This window comes from Dipodomys spectabilis, unplaced genomic scaffold, assembly GCF_019054845.1.
Source record: "Dipodomys spectabilis isolate Male_0828 unplaced genomic scaffold, ASM1905484v1 ptg000302l, whole genome shotgun sequence".
Taxonomy (NCBI): Eukaryota; Metazoa; Chordata; class Mammalia; order Rodentia; family Heteromyidae; genus Dipodomys; species Dipodomys spectabilis.
In genome coordinates, this window is record NW_024870979.1 from 1,793,608 (window position 1) to 1,812,658 (window position 19,051).

Here is a 19,051-nt window from a genome sequence, read left to right on the forward strand (position 1 = left end):
GGGAAAGTCCATGAGACCCTTAACTCCAGTGAACCACCAGAAAACCAGAAGTGGCACTGTGGCTCAACTGGTAGAGCACTTGCCTTGAGCTGAAGAGCCCAGGGACAGCACCCAGGCCCATAGTTCAAGCCCCAGGACCGACAAAAGAAAACCCCAAACTGTGTAGTGGCTCAAGTGGTATAATGCCTGCTTAGCAAGCACCATGCCCTGAGTGCAAACTCTGGTGCCACCCAAGAATAAAATTAAAATGGCATCCACTTTGTACAGAGCTATACATTCCTCCTGCACATGTTCAGTGCTTCCTAGCTTGCTTTATAATACGCCACGCAGCATCAATGTTTTGTGAATCATTGTTATTCTGTATTATTTAGGGCATCAGGCTTGCATAGGTAGAATATTTTTGGATGTTCTCAGTCCACAGATGCGGCAGTTGTGGATCTAGAGCCGTTGACTGTTGCATTCTGGGAACACTGTGAACTCTGACTCACAGGACTCACGTCTGTTCTTGGGGCTCAGGCCCTCTTGCCAAGTGAGAACTTGACTTTATGAGCCTGGTTGGATGGATGATGAACCCCATCCACCCGTGCTCACCTTCCCCAGTCCCCTGCTGGGGTACTTGGGCCGGGGTGGGGATCTCCATGTGACTAGCTCCAGGGTTCTGCAGCCCAGGCATGTGTGGGGAGTTTCCAAGGCCTGACAGGGGGGAGGTGGGGTGCACGGCCTCCTCCCTTCGGGCCTTCTGCTTGTAATCACAGAGTTTTGGCAAGCGTTCCCTGACAAAGGAACAGATGTTTCCTTCTAGAACAAAAGATCAGGGCATAGCTGTTGACCTGACAGTTTGCCACTCATAACATTGACTCTAGAAGCAAGTCCTACGGAGACTGTCCCCCACAGGAGAGCACGCTGGTGCCAGAGAGTTGGAGCTGAGCCCCAGTAACTCAGGACTACTTTTCCATTGTCATGCACAGTGTGCTGGAGGTATTTGAACTTCTAAGACATGGCCATGGGCCTGTTCTCTCTAGCTGTGTTCATGAGCTTCTAACCTGGAGAGTCATGATGTACAAGTGACTTTACAAGATCCGAAGCCTGTGTTGGCTTGGGGGAGACATTTTGATGAGTTCTCCCAGGCTCTACCCACCCTCTGGCTCGGTCTGCAATCCTCTTGCAGGGGGAAGGCGGAGAGACGGTTAGCAGAATCTCAGCTCTCATCCAAACAAAAAACACCAGGGCAAGTTTTTCCTCTTCGCTGTTGGCTGGAACTTCAAAGCACTCAGCCCCCACACAAATGAAGCACAAAGGACCTTCAGAAAGGACCCATTCTCAGAGCCCACCCTCAAGAGTTCAAACCTCCCACCCATATATCACATGTGTGTGTGTGGGGGGGGTAGGCTGGGTCACACCCCCAGAACCATCCCTCCAAGGAGTTTTGATCTCTGGAGAGCTTGTTCTTTGAGGTTGTCCCTGGCTTTAGTCCAGGAGGAAAGACCTTTTCTTTCTCGTTCTTTCTTTCCCATCTACCTTCCCATCAACCCGCTGACTGCTGGTTTGTATTGTTTTTCTTTCAACTAGCAGAAATGAGGAACATTCTACTTTTCCTCTGTTGTTTACATGGATGGTGAGTCACGGTAAAACAAATGGGCTTGGTCTTGGCTTGAGTGAGAGGTGAAATCCCCATGTTGCCACAGGACAGACCCTTGCAGCTCTCATCCAGATGCCTGGCATTGCTGCTGATTTAGACCGTCCTTAACTAAGATCAACCTCTCTTGGAAAACTCATTCCATGAGCCTTCTACCCTCTATCAAACACGCTGGTGTCGTTGCTACATTGGCAACGTGGGACGTGATGAGCCAGAACCTTAGCAAGACTTTAAATCTTCAAGAAGTGAACTTAGGAATCAAATGGACATTTGAATGTATAATATTTTTCTTTAAAAGTAATGGAGCTGATGTCATTGTAAAAAAAAAAAGTCTCCTGGAAATTCAATGTGGTGAATCAGTCAGGTGCATAAGATAGTTGCAAGCCATCTCATATTTGGGGTGAGGGACACAGAACGTAGCAGCGTGTGGTTTTTGTTAGTCATGATTGCATCTTCTGTGGGGTGCAGACTGCTCTTCAACAGACAGTCCTTTTGGAAGCTGCAGTGGGATTGGCTGGGAGTTTAACACAAAAAGCAGACCTCCGGTGTGCACTGCCCAGTGTCTCTCTGATCAAGGATGTGGCTCTGAAGAGCCGCTTCCTCCTTCCGAGTTTGTTTCCGAATCTGAAAAATGGACATCAATGCACTTTCTCTACGACCCCTCCCATCCCTGCACGTGGGGGAGGACTTTAACGGTGGTGCACAATACACACGTCTCTCAAGTATCCTTCAAACAACAGCGGTGTACCTGAGGCAGACAGATACGTCGATGATTGAACTTTCAACCTCTGCGGGATAAGCTCAGGGTGAACTGAAAGTTTGAGTCAGGAAAGCTTGGATGCTAAATGGCTTTCTTTCATACTTCCACAAGTGTCTCAATGCCTCTCGTTTAAGTTTATTTTCATGACTTGATTTGAAATATAATTAAAAAAAACAAGTAGGCATCTATTACAATTCCAAATTGAACTGCCTGGGTGGCCAGGGAAGGGGTAGGGAGAAACAGCGTCTGCAATGAAGGAGAGAACTCACATTTCTACGGTAATAAAAAAAAATGTTGCTGTACAAAATAGAAAACAATGGAAATTGAACTCACAAAAACGATCGGGCACAACTGACTGAGTTTCTGCATTTGGAAGCTTCCTAGAACCGGGTGCTGCTGCTGGCTTCAGCCCTATTTTGTCAAATGATTGGATGCCACAGCTTTGTAGACATAAACACTGCTGGGTTGTTTTGTGCAATTATGTTTGCATTTTAATGAATAATAATGATGCTCACCTGTCCCTTCCGAATTCATAATGGAAACTCTGGGTTGAAAAATTTCCTCGACTGGATGAAAAGCCAACGTATAAAAAATGCAGACCAATGGCATGACTGCCCCCAAACCAGATGAGATGGGCAGGGCGTGGGGACATGTTCCAGGAGAGTGACACGTTTTACTTGTCACTTTTCTCCTTTTACCCGCCCCCCTTCTTATAACCAGAGGCTGGATCAATAATCATAGTCAATGACTACAAATCAGTGGATTTCTAGGGGTCCCTGTTAAGCTGTCAATATACCCTAGCCACCTGGGATGGTTGAGGCTCACAGGTGTGGCCCTGAATGATTATTACCTTGTCTCCGTTCATTCCTAACAGGCCCATGTAGGGGTGACAAATCACACAGCCGCACCTTCGTGCTGAAGCACACAACCTGGGAATTAAGATCTTCCTCAAGGGAGTGTGGGGGTGGGGGCTGGGGGGTGGGGGAGGCCGGGCTGGCTCCAGTGTTGTAAACCACTTATCAGTGCTGCCTCGTTGTGAGTGGACGGAGCTGCGTTGATGTCAACTTCTTAGTCTCTGCTCTTCCTTTTAATACCTAGTCTCGAATTCATTGACTTGCTACACTTACTCATTAAGTGCATTTTCTAGGCCCACTCTCTGTACTTGGAAAAACTCCAGAATTGTCGTCAGTAAAGACTTCAGCCTTTTCTTGGCCTATTTGGGGAAAAAAATCAGTGGGAGTTATTAATCTTTTCCTTTATGCTCAGCTTATTTTTTGTCCCCCCCCCCATTTCTTTTCTTTTCCTCTTTTTCAGCTGACATCCAACCAAAGCTATTTCTTTCAGGTGCCAGAACCATGCCAGCACCATTACCATTCACCAAAATAAGTTGCAGTTTCTTCCTTTTTCTTTATGAACAACGCTTTCCCTGGTTCTATCAACAACCTTGTCCAGCTGAGTTCTCTCAGGTGTCTATTCTTGGGCGGCTTTGAGCCTGGGATGGCTGAAGGGACAGGATCCCATCTGAATGCTACATTTAGAAACTACTGCACGTTGCACACCTTCGCCTTTTAATTACACTGTATACTGGTTATCAGGCAATCTTATTTTATACTTAATTTGTAGAAGAAAGCCTAGAAGATTAGTCAGAGACATTTAAATAGCTAATTAGTTTCTCAACAGGAGTAAATTTTGGATTTGGCCTTCAGAAACATGAACTATTCTTTCAAAAATCTCTGACACTGAATAGAGCTATACTTCCTGCTGTGAAAGCTGTTCACTTCCTGCCTTTTCCTAGCTGGAGGCCTCTTCTCATATTGTCCTATGAGGCAAGATCAAAGGAGAGGGCCTAGAGAGTTGCATGCATAATTACTGGAGAAGGGCAGGGTGGCATGGGGACAATAAATATTTAAGATATCTGGGATGCTTTTTGGAACAGGACAGTGACAACTGTTAGCATCTGCTGGTGAGAACCAGGAAGGCTGATGGTGGGGGCTGGCATTTGGCAGCTCTGTATCTTATTGGCTTTAATTATCCTGAAAACTGCTTACCTTCGCACTTTATGGAGATGTTTAATGATGCTCCAAAGCATTATCCCAGGAGAGTCCGGGAGTGAGTTTGCAAATCTGGACCAATGTAACACGACTTCTCGGTGACTCGCAGTCGTTCATCCACACAAATGGAATGAGAATCAGCGTGAACGTTTTCCCATCCACGGTGGAGGACACATCTATCTAAGTGCCTTGCTTGTCAAACACCCAGGCTCCAAAGTCTTTCTCATCCTCAAGAATAATCTCACCTTTTTGTCATTTTCTTTTTTGCTTTCTGTACCTACTCATCCCTGTCCCTGTCCCTGTGTATGTGTGTGTTTTGGGGTGGGGGGGTAGAGGGGGGTTCAGAGTCAGGGCTCCTGAAGTCCTATTTGAATTTGGGAAAGAATTAGCTGCAGTTAGGAAAAGAAAAGTGTTGATATGGTGGAATATAAGTCATTTACAAATTGATATATGCATTCTAAAAATATGTCTGTGAAACTTTCATAATTCTTAAATGAGAATGGAACCAAAATGTTTAGTCAGACATGATAATTACAGCTAACATTTACTGAAGGCTTATAATGGGCCAGCTTTTCATTTATTAGCTAATGTGGTTCTCACAACAGCCCCAACTAGGCAATCCTTATCAACATTTCTCAAGGCAAAAACTAAACACAGGAAGGTTGAGATTCTTTCCAATATATCGAAGCCTAATGGAATCAGTGTTGGAAGCCAAGTTTTCTTACTTTTTAATCAGGCCTCATGTTCAAGCACTGCTCCAAATGTTCGAATTCTTGTCCCTAAACTATCCAAGAGTTTGCAAGGGCTGTTCTTCGAGTATGCAGAGAACACCATTTGAAGTCTTCACCTCAGAAGTATCAATAATCATCAGCCACATTTTACAAGAGATTATCCTTGGATGTTAGTTTGTGTGAAGGCTAATTTTGATTGGCAGCCTGATCAGATCTAGAAATGTCTAGATTAGCAAAGCACACTTTTGGTGGAGTGTCTGTGAGGACTTGTTGGGAGATGATTGTTAGATCATGAAGGTTCTGTGCTAATGACCTGTTTAATTCCTGAGTGGATTCATGATCTTTGGCGTTATTATTCGAGGGGTGTAGAAAGTAGGCAGTGGGGTCTAGTTGAAGGAAGTGGACGGCTGGAGGTGTGAACTTGGGAACTTTGTCTTGTGTTGCCCTCTTCCTTTTACGGCACTACTCTGCTCCTGGGCCAACATGGTGGTGTTAGGTGGCCTAGCTGGCTTCCTGACGGGCCTGCCACAGGTTTGTGAATATTGCTATTCTACCACGATGGATGGAAACCTCTGAAACCATAAGCAAAGTAAAGAATCTCTCCTTCGTGTTGCTTATGCAAGGTATTTTTTTATTTTTTTATTTTTATTTTTTTTTGGGGTCCAGTCGTGGGGCCTGAACTCTGGGCCTGGGTGTTGTCCCTCAGCTCTTCAGCTCAAGGCTAGCGCTTTACCACTTGAGCCACAGCGCCACTTCCGGCTTTTTTCTTTTTGCTTATGTGGTGCTGAGGAATCGAACCCAGGGCCTTGAGCATGCAAGGCAAGCGCTCTACCACTGAGCCACCTTCCCAGCCCCGCAAGGTATTTTTTTAAACATTAAAATATTTTATTGGCTTTACACACTTATACGAAGTGGCCACAATGCAACGAGTCAATTTATGAGTACACTCTGCCTTGACCAGTGTCACCTGTCCATGGTTCTCTCCACTGCTCTTGCTTTCAGTCACCCCCTCAAGCTACCTGGCTCCATTTTCACATGTGATTTTTTTAATGTTCATTTGTTTTTAAGGAGGGGCCCTAGAAAAAATACTGTAAAGTTGTACTTCATTTTGGCTGTAGACATAGAGAACTTTAGAGATCAATACTCTGGGGCCATCAGAAATGTCCATTTGAAATGATTATTGGCATACACTATTATATAATAATAGTAATAGTGTAGTGGTGATTTTTCATGTAATCAGAATTCAAGCACAACAAATTGTATTTGAACAGTATGTTAGGAATATATATGCATATACGTACATATACATATAAGTTATACATACACACATGAGGAGTAAAATAACACTAAAAACTCTATGAAATTCTCAATGTAAAAGTTGACACCAAAATAGCCAACAATTCAAGAAGCATATGTCAGTAATCTGTGCATCTAGACTTTCTTTCTTCAGTTGTAACCATGTAAGAAGTACATTTTACCCCAAAATGTTACAATATTCCAAGCACCCTAGAATCAACAGAAGGCTAAAAGTTCCTTATGATTTTATGCTAGATACTCTCATTACAGTGATGCAAAGTCTGAGTGGCACACTGTGCTTCTGTGTGTATGTATTTCATGGGGTGACTGTGGCTTCAAGCAGTAGGAATGTATTCTCTCACAGAGTTGGAGGCCAGCAATCTAAAGTCAAGGTAGGACAGAGCAATGCCCACTTGGAAGGCTCTAGGGGAAGATCCTTCCTTAGCTCTTCCTAGCATCCTTCCTTCACATTCTCAGCCTTACGGATGTTTCTCCCCAGTGGCCCCCATGATCACATGCTGGTTGTCCTGTGTATATCTCTGTGTCCAGAATTTTCACAAGGGCTGTGAGTGTAGCTCAGTGGTAGAATGCTTGCCTGTCCTGTGCTAGGCCTGCAGTTTGGTTCCTACCTCTGCAAAATAGAACGAACAGTATGATCAGTCAACAAGAAACAGGTCTTCAGTGGTAGAATGCTTGCCTGTCCTGTGCTAGGCCTGCAGTTTGGTTCCTACCTCTGCAAAATAGAACGAACAGTATGATCAGTCAACAAGAAACAGGTCTTCAGTGGTAGAATGCTTGCCTGTCCTGTGCTAGGCCTGCAGTTTGGTTCCTACCTCTGCAAAATAGAACGAACAGTATGATCAGTCAACAAGAAACAGGTCTTCAGTGGTAGAATGCTTGCCTGTCCTGTGCTAGGCCTGCAGTTTGGTTCCTACCTCTGCAAAATAGAACGAACAGTATGATCAGTCAACAAGAAACAGGTCTTCAGTGGTAGAATGCTTGCCTGTCCTGTGCTAGGCCTGCAGTTTGGTTCCTACCTCTGCAAAATAGAACGAACAGTATGATCAGTCAACAAGAAACAGGTCTTCAGTGGTAGAATGCTTGCCTGTCCTGTGCTAGGCCTGCAGTTTGGTTCCTACCTCTGCAAAATAGAACGAACAGTATGATCAGTCAACAAGAAACAGGTCTTCAGTGGTAGAATGCTTGCCTGTCCTGTGCTAAGCCTGCAGTTTGGTTCCTACCTCTGCAAAATAGAACGAACAGTATGATCAGTCAACAAGAAACAGGTCTTCTGAGGACACCAGTTGTTGGTTCTGCCCTCACTAACACTGGGATGACTTCTCCATAACTTGATCCCTCTGCAATGATTCTTCTTCCGCACAAGGTCACAGGTACTAGAGATTAGGATTGGAACGTATCTTCTGAGGAAATGTAATTCAACTTCTAAAATTACAGATAGAGACTTAGTTTATGCTTTACATTCCAATTTTGAGAATAAGATTAGAAAAATATTTTCCCCATGTGGATTTCCCTTTGCCTCTATCACATGTATATATTTATTTTATTCTTCCCTTTAAGACAACATCTAATCTACCAACCTATCTTTCCCCCATTTTAATATAGGCAGGTAATACCACATGAGGCCAGGATTAGGGGAAAGCAGTTTTCATGAGAGACTCCTTTTATATTGATAGCAGGCCTCTTTTTATTTTTTTCTCCAAAATTGCTTTTCCATCCCATTTCCAAAATAGTTAACTGGTAGTGCGTGAGAGGGCATATAGTTAACATTGACTGTCAATATACTACAGCCAGGATTTCTCTATGTCATCATACAAAATTTTATTTAGTTGATTAATTCTAATCTTCCTTCTTGTCATATCTCACCAACTAACGATGTATAATTAAACCACTGGCACTTGGATAGTTTTTACTTTCTTTATTGCTTTATTCCGGCAATGAATATTTATGTTTACGTCACTGTTTTTTCTTCCTTTGAAATTGTCTTCTAAAAGGAAAATTTTTAAAGAATACAACTTTGGCCTACCTAGTAGCCTAATGTTTGATGCAGATTACTGCCAGAAATACTTCAGCAGTGCGTGGAGCTTACCAGTTTAGATTTTGTTTTCACTGGTCTCTTGTGGTCTTAATTTTAACTTCATAATTACCACAGAGGAATACTTTCCTAGTGCAGTTTTTCCCTCACACTACAATCATCTGGGACCTGAAAAAAACACACAGGCAAAGATGGCTTATCTTTCTTTCACAGTTGTTATAAACATGTGAGAAGGAAATGAGATTGAATTGGTTGCATAACCCAATATTTAAAGTTTCCTGAGTTGATACAGCTATGATAATTTAATATTTGCCCCCAGTGATCACATTTTTAAATTTCTTACTTAAAATAGCTAAAAATTTTAATGCTGAACTGTTTGTTTTAACGTTAAAAATCTGTTGGAGTAAAAAACTCACTATACATTACTTATTTCAATAATTAAATGGAAATGTCCCCAGTGTTTGGTGGTATCTTTCCCCTGATTTACCATAGTAAACACAGATCCTAAATATTTACTATATATTTATTGAATAAAGATGATTCAGTCCTTAATGAGTTCATAAGTAACTGCTTAAATTAGCCTCGGTAAATAAAATTACCAGCTTACCACTCACTTCTAAAATGGCTGTTGCTAAATTAATTCACAAGCTTATCAAATTGCACTGTGACTTTAAAGTGTATAATATTTATTAATTATTTACCATTATCTCAGACTTCTGAAAAGTCTGTATTTAAAATTCTATGTGTGATTAAAGAAGATATATTCCAAACACATACATCCTCAGTGATACCTATCTTAAACCACATCTACTTTGTATCAGTCACTTGTTACAATTGAATCCAAGATTGACCAGTTGAGGGCTGGCCAAAGAGACTTTAGGTACTCAATACGATTTTACTTTATTTCAAGTTAATTATGTTTTTCAGATTTTTTTCCCAGCAAGCATGGTTGGCCACAAATTCATAGTTGGTGAGGGAACTCAACCCTGTATTGATTTAATCCTTGCAACTTTCCATGGTGGCCAGACTCAAATAGGACAATGTGCCAAATTTTCCCCTATGGGGTTCAAGGCTTAGCAGGTCTTGATTTGAGTCTTCTTCTGCCCCAGAACCACAGCATGGAGCTCAGCAATCAGGTTTCTTATTTTATGAGCTTTTATGTGTATATATAAATGCAAACATACACACATGCATGTAGATTCTATGTGTATGGATGAGTAGATGTGTGCATATGTAGTAGGTATATATGTCTACAGGCACTATCATATGTATACATTTCCATCTTGTGTCTCTCACATTCTAAGCTTGTTTTGCAGTTCTAACATGGATGGAGAGCCAAACATTTGTAACAGAAAAAGGAAAGCAAATGTTATCACAACCAATGTCAACTGCTTTAGCCCCCCAAAGGGACTAACAATGACATTCTCAGGCCACCTAGTATTCTGTTTAAATAAAATACGTTGAAAGAGAACTTTTGGCGCACTACTTGAATGTTCAAGAGACTGGACTGATCAGAGGCCATGAACTGGAGAGACAGATGAAGGCTTACACGTGAGGGACGCAGAAGGAAGGGCTGGGAGAGAAGAAAACTGCTAGAATGAGCTGGGCTCTCGGGAAGTCTGAAGAGAGCCATTGATCAGTGGGAAATTCCCATTAGAGGTGGTGGCCAGCAGAAATGAAAAAGACCAGAAATGTCTAACATTGAATTTTCAGTAGTTACTTCATGGTGTTATTATTTCATTCGCTTCCATCTGTCCAGGTCTTTGGGGACTCCAGGGAGCGGCTGGCCCCTGTCTGGCTGTGAACAGAGACAGCCAGACAGGACAGGGATGCCATGGAAGGATTGTCCTTGGTGGTGGTGTCATCTGGAGCACCTTCCTTGAACAAACTTGTTGTTGTTGTTGTTGTTACAAAGCATTCCTGCATTGGTTGAGAAGGACACTGAGCCAACAATGTTCCCAAATCTTCTGAACTTGTCCCAGAATGTCTGTCCTGAGGACAAGAAGGTCTTTATTTTTTTCTTTTTAGCTTTTTTCACCACCCCAGCCAACCCCAGTAAGCTGTAAAACCTGGAATATCATAGCCACTGACACACAGAGGCCAAAATGATTACAGTTGGCCACCAAGGAACCTTCTAGAAGCTGCAATGCCAACATCTGTCTATCTTCCACTCACTCCCAAGCGTCCCCAGCTGAGACTCATTGGTTCGTGGTGTGTGTTCTCTTGTGTATCTCTATTTCATTTTGCCTGATTCAATACTAGATTTGACCTTCTTCCACAGACAATAATGGGCTCATGGTCAGATTCTCATGATAAATATTTTAGCTTTGCCCAGAGCGGGAGGAAATTCCCTCACATCATTTTCAGCCTCTGTTTTCCCTAGAATGAATTTCGGGGCCTAAGTGTCGATTATCATTTAAAGTAGGACTCAAGCCAGACAAGCAGACTCACTAAGCCAGGTACAACGGGCTTCATTGTCAACGAGTCCTCTGGTGCCTTGCAAATAGAATATATTCAATCTATACTTCTGGATAAAATGGATGGATGTTCTATTCTGATGGGGAAACAAAGAGAAGAAGAGAAATAGCAGAGACATTCCAGTTGAAAAGGAATGCTATTAAGGCTAAATATATTCATTTGTCTTTTTACCTAATAGGCAATAAAAGATTGCCCTGTTAAAAGAAAAACTCAAGACTGAATGCTGTGCCAAAGGGCTTTTTTTATATATAAAATGTTGAGATATCCTTAAGTTTGTCATAGTTTCCCCTAGAGCATATCTCTTGAAGTTCAAAGCCATCCATTAAAGATGCAGGGAAAAAAAGCACAGAAAAAGAAAAGCAAAAACATAGTTACAATCAGTAGAAATTAAACATATATAGAAATGAACTAATGGCATGACTGATTTTCCCATACCAGCTGTACATTTCTATAAATCATGTGCTCAGTGTAATAGAGGGGAGAGCGACATGGGGTTTTGAAACCAACAAGCAGATAAGGAAGCCAGGCTTGCATTTCGCTCCTTTCTGTACAAATTGCATGGTCTCCAGCAGTCCACATTGCCTTTCAGAGTCTTAGCTTCTTCATTTGGATATTGGAAATGATAGCTGAAAATTGCCCTATTTTCTTCCTGAGATTCTTTGGAGGATCAAGGCAAAAGACACTAGTAACTCGTTGCTCATAAGGATCCTTCTTTGATAAGAGTGGTTTTGGTTAAAAGCCAAACACAGGCTAAGCAGCGGAGATGCGGAAGAGGAGGAGAACACAGGGACATGAGGGCTGGAACAGAAAGGAAGAGGAGGAGGAGGAGAACCAGAGGTGGCTGCCTCTTTAGGGCTGGGAGTGGTGGCGCAAAAGTGAGAGACTTTACCTAAAAATAAACTAAAGTCAGAGGGCTGGGAATATGGCTCGAGGAATAGAGTACCTGCCTAGCAAATGTGAGGCCAGTTCAAAACCCAGCCCTCAGAAAAACAAAACCAGAAACCACACACTCAAAAACCAAGACAAAAAAACACACTAAGAAAATAAGGAAGATTCTTGTTTCTATCTGCTTAAACCCTCAAAGTGAATACATTAAACACATATAGTTCAAGTGCTATTATTTTTACACATTAGTCGGTAAATGTCTCTGTGTTCTAACCTTTCTGAATCTCAGTTTCCTCATACGAAATAATTTTAGCTGTATCTTTTTGTCTTAGCCTCCATCACTTACTGATTACATCCCCAAGTTTTCCAGATTATTACAGCATTCATTTGCTTTCTTGCAAGTTGTGCATATGAAGACATCTGCCCCTGCCCCATGCATTTGTGCTGCAACGCTAACACTTCTGAATCTGCTTTTTTCCATACTGCCCTCCCTGCCCCTCCCACCGCTGTGGATCAGAGGCAGTGCAGGACTCGGAGGCTTGAATGGGGGAGGCTTTTTCTCGGCTCATTCTGGGTCTTTTTCAGGGCCAAATGCTAGAATGTGGCTCTAAGCATGAGTTGCCTTTTCCTCCTCTTTAGCTCTTTCCCAAGGTTTCCCACCACCTCTCTCGCCCCTCTTACCTCACCCCTCAGCCCCTCCACACTGGAAGCTGGGTATGGAAACTTTTTCCATTGAAGCAGACATCTTGGAGCAGCTGCCAAGGCATGTGGAAATTAATTGGTGGAGACTGGAACTTGGTGTGAGAGGAGGCTCACATTTTTAGAAGGTTTGCTATATTTGGTGTAACTGGGCTAAGCAGTTGCATATCCCCATGGGGCAGGGATCCCTCGTCCACACTTGAGATCTGATGGGCTCGAGTGCAAAGCTAACCCTGGGGCTCGGAGAAAAATTTTAGCATCTGAAGAGTATCAGCTATGTGCATTCAGCTCAGCCGCAGGAGAATCAAGCCATAGCCTTTCTCCATAGGGTACCCATCTTCCATTGATCCCTGTCTTCATCCACTTGTGTAGTTAGACCCACTTTCCTCCAGTCAGTATCTGTAAAACCACAGATCATCTTCTAGACCACTTTTCCCCACTTACAAAGACTGCATCACATTCTGGGTCCAAATGCAGTGGATGATCTTCAGTGTGAAGGGTTCTACAGATTCTACAGAACGGGGATTGTGTAGTTCTGGGGGCTAGCTCATCCGCTCTCTGGTGGTTCCTGGGTACCCTAGTTATTCTCAGAGCTGTGTTGTTGCCTCAGTGTCCCCACATCCTGAGCTTTAATCAGATTACCGTATCACTAAGACATAGGCACAGTAATGCGGTTACAGCTGCATGCCGGCTACCCAAACACACAGTCATATTTAATTGTATGAATAATGACAATAAACTCATTTCTTCTTGTTGCGCTCAAACTTTTAACTAAATCCAATCTGAAAAAAACATCAAATGAAGGGTGTAAAAATACAAGTGAATATTTGGGGTGGGAGTCAGGGGGTGGGGGAATGGGGAGGTAGCTTTAGAAATGGAAGCTCTTTCATGCTTAGAAGCTCCCCCCATGCTTAGAAGTAAGTCCTGTGCAATACAGTGATCTAATATTAGATAGCCACGGCTCTTACGTAAGGACTGAAATGAAGTTAGAAGTGAAACAATTTTGTGTGAATATGAGGGGGTTGGTCCTTTTTTTTTTTGGTAAAGAAATGTTTCTCTCTGTTGCAGGGAGAGTGAGACTAACTGCCAAAATGTGGGTAAAACTAGAGAATTATGCAACGCGGCGCAGGAACCAAAGCATGTGGCACGCTTTGGGCTCTCTTGTTATCAGTGGGGTTTTTGGTAGAGTTAATCATCAAGTCATGCAGGGGGAGCAGAGTCGGTTGATGACTCAGGAAGGCATGGAGGAAATTGAAGCTGAAGCACTGTGAGGCCAGAGCCGGCCTTTCTCGCCGTGAATTCCACGTTCTTTGCATAGCCTTTTCATAGACCACATGATCTCCGTGAGGGTCAGCAGCCCGGGTGTGCCCAGCCCCGTCTGTCTGACCTGAAACATTGGTGAAAATGATAGAAGGCCAAGAACAGATCATTCTTGTAAACTCTTTCAACCCTAGGAAAACCAATGGAACAACTGTGTTCAGGCTCCAGAAGTGCCAGGAGGCACCTCCTCGTGGAGGAGGCGGGAGGCAGGGGATACAAGCCAGAATGTGCTCTCTATTTTGTCTTGGACTAGACAGGGAAGTCCCTTTAGCTAGCTCTGGATTCTCACCTGCACCCTTGACATAATTGCGAGCTCACTTCGCAGCTGGAGTCTTTCTCCTGTGTTCCTGGACATGTGTCAGGACTTAACTTTCTTAATTGCAATGACTACCCTGATGATTTCCTGGTTAAATCATACAGTGACTTAACCACATGCCCTGGTACGCATCTGTCCCTCTGTCTTGAATACCCTTCTGGTTGGTTTTCTTTTGGGTGGTGCTTCTTTGTTCACGTGAGGCCTCCTCCTGACGCCCTTCCTTGTCTCACATCTTCTACATGGCCCTTTCACTTCCTTTCTGTTCATAGCAGTTGAAATCCACCTCCGTGAGCACTTCCTGTTGCTCTGCCATGATTCATACCTTCTCCCCATGCCAAGATGGGCCCAGCAGCTGGACTGAAGCCATCATGTGTGTACACACACACACACACACACACACACGGCTCATGAAAGACTTTATCATTCCCGAGTCTGTTATGGATATTTCCTGGTCCTCTAGCAATGTCTCTGATGTGAGGAAATCCACTCACCTGCCTTCCTGCCAGCACCTATAGGAGACAGTCATGTGTAGGATGCTGTATCCAAACCTTTACGAGCTGCAAGCGTTCATGTTATCTTCGTTTGCATGTGCCAGATGCTCTCTGTGCTCCGTGAGGCGATGCGGCCAAGGTCTTTTATCTGCTCAGAGAAGTTATCTCCTGCACAGTCACAGAACCAGGCATCCACAGCAGGTTTTGCAAAGGTAATTGCTGTGCTCTTTTGGTTTCTTTCATCACGTGTCTCTGTTTTGATACCTGATAGATAGATGTAGCCATCTTGGATTCTGAGAATGAGGTAAGGTGAACTAGAATTTCAAACAGTGCTGTCGGTGCCCAAGGAGGGATGAGAGAAAGCCACTTTCTATCTTGTTTAAACTACTATTATTCACCTATTTTTTGTCTGTGTGTGTGTGTGTGTGTGTGTGTGTGTGTGTGAGTGAGAGAGAGAATGCCAAACTTAACACTAAATTCAGGTCTCACAGAGAAATAAAGCCCTAGATTTGGTAGAGTTTTTAACTCTTGGGTTGACATAGTAAATCCATTATCTCAGGTTGTATAGAGAGAAAGCCACATATAAATGCATTCTATTTTAGTATGCACTGTGCAGCTAATTAGATTTTATGCATGAAAATATGAACGTACTGCAATAGAATCCAGAATAAGGTAGAATGTTCATGGACTCAGGGTAGGACCGCCCTGCTTTCCTCATTTATCTTTGGAATGAAAGATTTTCTCCAAATTTACATGAACCTAACGCATGATGGTAAAAGAAACCTTGCCTTTATCCTCACAGAACATTTAGCAGGCAGTTCGTTTTACCACTGCATTATAAATCAACATAGCACTAGGACTTTCATAGTACCTACAGCTCAGGGCAAACAGGGAGAAGTTGCTAGCCAAGGCTGTGGTCTGACTGCTTGTGTCCATCTACAACTCCTCCATGCAAACCCTGTCCCAAAGTGATGGTATCAGGAGGAGGTGCACCTAGAAATGGGGAGGCTGTGAAGATGGAGTCCTTGTGGATGAGACTAGTCCCTTGACAACAGAGGTCCCAGAGGCATCTTTTGACCCTGCACCATGTGAAGTCACAGCCAAAAGTCACCACTTGTGAATCAGGAAGTGAGCCCTTGTCAGATACTAAGTCTTCTCAGTTACCAGAAAGGTTGAGAAAGAAAGTTTCTCTTGTTTATAAGCAACCCAGTCTGTGGTATTTTGTTGTTAGAGCACCCAAAATAGACTAAAGCTCCTGACTATGTTTATTGAAGAGAAGACAAAGGGCAATCCTTCAAAGAAATAGAAGTTTCATCGTATGTGATGGCTCATGCCTATAATCCTACCTAATTTGGGAGGCTGAGATCGGGAGTTCAAGGCCAACCCAGATAAATGTTTTGAGACCTTCTAGCTTGACAGGAAAAGCGAGGTGCATCAATGCATATCAATCATGCCAGCTGTGACAGGAAGTGTACATAGGAGACTCTGTCTTAAGAATAGCCAGAACAAAAAGGCCTGGGATACATTTCAAGTGCCTGCCCAGGAAGTGTAAGATCCTGAGCTCAAACCCTAATAGCACCAAAAAACAGAATTTCATTTAGGGCTTGATTCTTCCTGACATTGGCTATGCTGGCAAAGATGGACTTAGATGCATATTTAAACTCTGTCTGCCACAGAGAGAAGGTTGATCACATGTAACTTTGGCTTCTGTAACAGCTTCTGGTGAGCTGCAGGTGTGGACTTTTTACTTGTATTATGTTGGTGTTCAACAAGTCTCAGATTATGTGCATTGAAGATTGCATATTTTTTTCAGATTAACGCTACTCAGCCTGGAGTGTTAGCAAAATACAGTCTTTCCTTTTTCACTCTTATTTTGTAATTAATACATATATTCTTCCTGCAGGTTGCCTTAGTTAAGGACTAAAGTGTTAGTCTGTAGTCTCATGAGAAATAGTGTGTATAATATTTTTCCCATGGGACTGTGCCTGTCATTTATGCTTCCCTTTTGCGTGTATTTTCCTCTGTCATTGTGTGCTAGATGAATAAGTACAACCACCTTGGTACACAACTATTTAGACTGCAACTTCAAAACTGTACCAAAGTGTTTCCTAATTGGCTGATTGAGAGTTGGTTGGTCTCGATCCTCTTGCCTGCTTGCTCTCCTCCCGGCAGATCAAATTGTAACTGATGTGTGTGTGTGTGTGTGTGTGTGTGTGTGTGTGTGTGTGTGTGTTTGCGTGTATGTCCCATGAAGAGTTCTGTTGAAGTAAAAGGGCTCTGTAGCTGGAAGATAAAATAAATGGAAAAATACTGGGGTAGAGCCAATCCATCACTATTAGTGGAAGAGTGGCCAGTGTGTGTGCTGCCAAGTGCATAATCACATGATCACTACGTGAAACATTAGAAGTATAACATTAATTTAATGAGTTTTTATATGTCATAGGTCAAAAGCAAGGAAGTAGGCTCTGGTTTCTTCTTAGCAGCAAAGCCACTTTCTGACACCTTAGTTGTCCTGGGGGTATGCTGGGAAGCATGAGGGATGGTAGACAAAGGCATCTAGGCAGCATTGATCAGCTGAGTTGCTATAGTGACCTGAGGAAGGTGGACTATGTATCCCCAAATAATTAATGTGAAGGATAAATAGAAATTGATCTGGTTAAAGTCGTCTTTAAGTTAGTGAAACCTAAATGTAGAATTGTCTTAAGGACACAAATAGGGATGTTTTCAACATATATGTAGATTGCATTTTTAGCCAGAGAATGAGTTGGCATGAGGGATCATTAAAGAATAATGACCTTGAAGTTTAAGTTGAAGCAATTCTCTGCCCATAGTAAAATCAAAGGGCTTTAAGTCCATGGAATCCCTTCTAGAGAGATCATTTAGGGGAAGTTTATGGTGTTCCCGTCCTGGTAGGCTATTTCAGATAATTGCAGTAACCCAGGTGACCTTCTCAGCAGATAGTGCTAAGTGCTGACAGTCTTCTAGGACAGAGTCTAGGCAGTGTGGAGTGCCAAGCCTAAGGATTGATGAATGAGCCTTCTCTGACCAGGGGAAAACATCTGGGTGTTTTGGTGACAAGGAGAGACACACTGATAAGAAACAGCGTGTTTTGTTTTCTATTTTCTTTTTCTCTTTGTGCATTGCAGGGCTTGAACTCAGGATTTGGGCACTGTCCCTGAGCCTCTTTGTGCTCAAGGCTAGTGCTCTACCACTTGAGCCACAGCACCACTTTCAGTTTTTGAGTGGTTAATTGGAGATAAGAGTCTCATGGGGATTTCTCTGCCCAGGCTGGCTCCTGAGATCTCAGCCTCTTGAGTGGCTAGGATTACAGTTGTGAACCTCCCGCACTTGGCTTGAAAGAACATGGTGGTTTTTTTTTTTTTTTTTTAAATCATCTCCCAGGAATGTACTCTGCTCACGTCATCACCCATTCATTCATTTTTCTCAGCAATTGCTCTGAGCAATGCCAGGCATCGCCGGAGGTACCTGGGTTTCATTAGTAAGCAAAGCAAAGGCCTCTGATGTCATGGGGATCTGTGGCGTGTATGGAGGAGGGACCGTGATTTCAGGAGGGTAGTTAGTAGCATTCTCTTGTATGAGGTGACATCCGAGTGAAGACTTAGAGGAGGCGAGGGAGCTAGCTGCACGGCGGTGGGCTGGAGGAAGGAAGGGTGAGGACAGACACAGCTGCCCCAGCCAGAGCACACCTTGAGGTCAGCGGAATGCTGTGGAGGTTTCTGGTGTGAGGAAAGGTGAGAGGAAGGAACAGTGTCTGCTTTTCTGTGCTTTATGGCTGCTGAAGGACTTGGCAGCACCCTGTCTTTTCAGCTTGGGGCATATTACTAATGGTATTTCTCCAGGACATCTCCTCAGCCAACTGTCAGCCACAGACTATTGACCTTGAGTTTCTAAGAACTTGAGTTTCAATTCTATCCCTGTGCCTAATTCACGTGGGCCCAGGACTTCTTCCAGGTTTAGTTTCCAGCAACGCTCTCTCTCTAAGATGGGAGGATGGGATAGCCAGATTCCAGGTTTTCCCAAGATGGAAGCTCAAAGGTTATCTTTGTGATGCTGTACGAGGGTAGGGGTCTGTTTCTCCACCAGGTAAATCACGGAGAGGAAGAGGAGTGAAGTAAAGCAGCAAGTATGCTGCAGGTGGAGTAGAGCACAGACTGCAGATAGGTCCCTGTCCATGACGCCTTCCTGGGAGGCAGTGGTACATCTCCTCTCCTGTGTCCTTCCTTTCACGGACTTTGCAGTAACTGCTTCACAGCTTAGGTATGTGCCTCCCTAGCTCTTCTTGTCCGTTCTTCTGTCTCAGGGTATGAGTATGGA

General features: G+C 43.3%; 1 pseudogene; it reads right to left on the minus strand.

The window, feature by feature from the left end:
• LOC122127557 overlaps positions 1–14,264 on the minus strand; it is a 52,176-nt pseudogene extending 37,912 nt beyond the window's left edge.
• Between the last annotated feature and the right edge of the window lie 4,787 nt (positions 14,265–19,051).